Here is a 204-nt window from a genome sequence, read left to right as displayed (position 1 = left end):
TGTATAAGATTTAGTTCCCAGTTGTTTAACAACAAAGTCCATAGTAAGCATGCCCACTCTGAAGTATTCTCTTGATTGCAGACTGTCGCAGCTGTAGATTGGTATACCTTGGAATGTGCCTGTCTCCTAAAGCAGTGGTCCCCAACCTTTCTGGGATTCAGAGAAGGTAAGTGGCCAGATTTTTTTTTTTTTTTGACAAATGTA

Source organism: Pyxicephalus adspersus, chromosome 3 (assembly GCF_032062135.1).
Source record: "Pyxicephalus adspersus chromosome 3, UCB_Pads_2.0, whole genome shotgun sequence".
Lineage (NCBI taxonomy): Eukaryota > Metazoa > Chordata > Amphibia > Anura > Pyxicephalidae > Pyxicephalus > Pyxicephalus adspersus.
The sequence above is the reverse complement of the archived record's forward strand: the minus strand, read 5'-3'. Positions refer to the sequence as shown.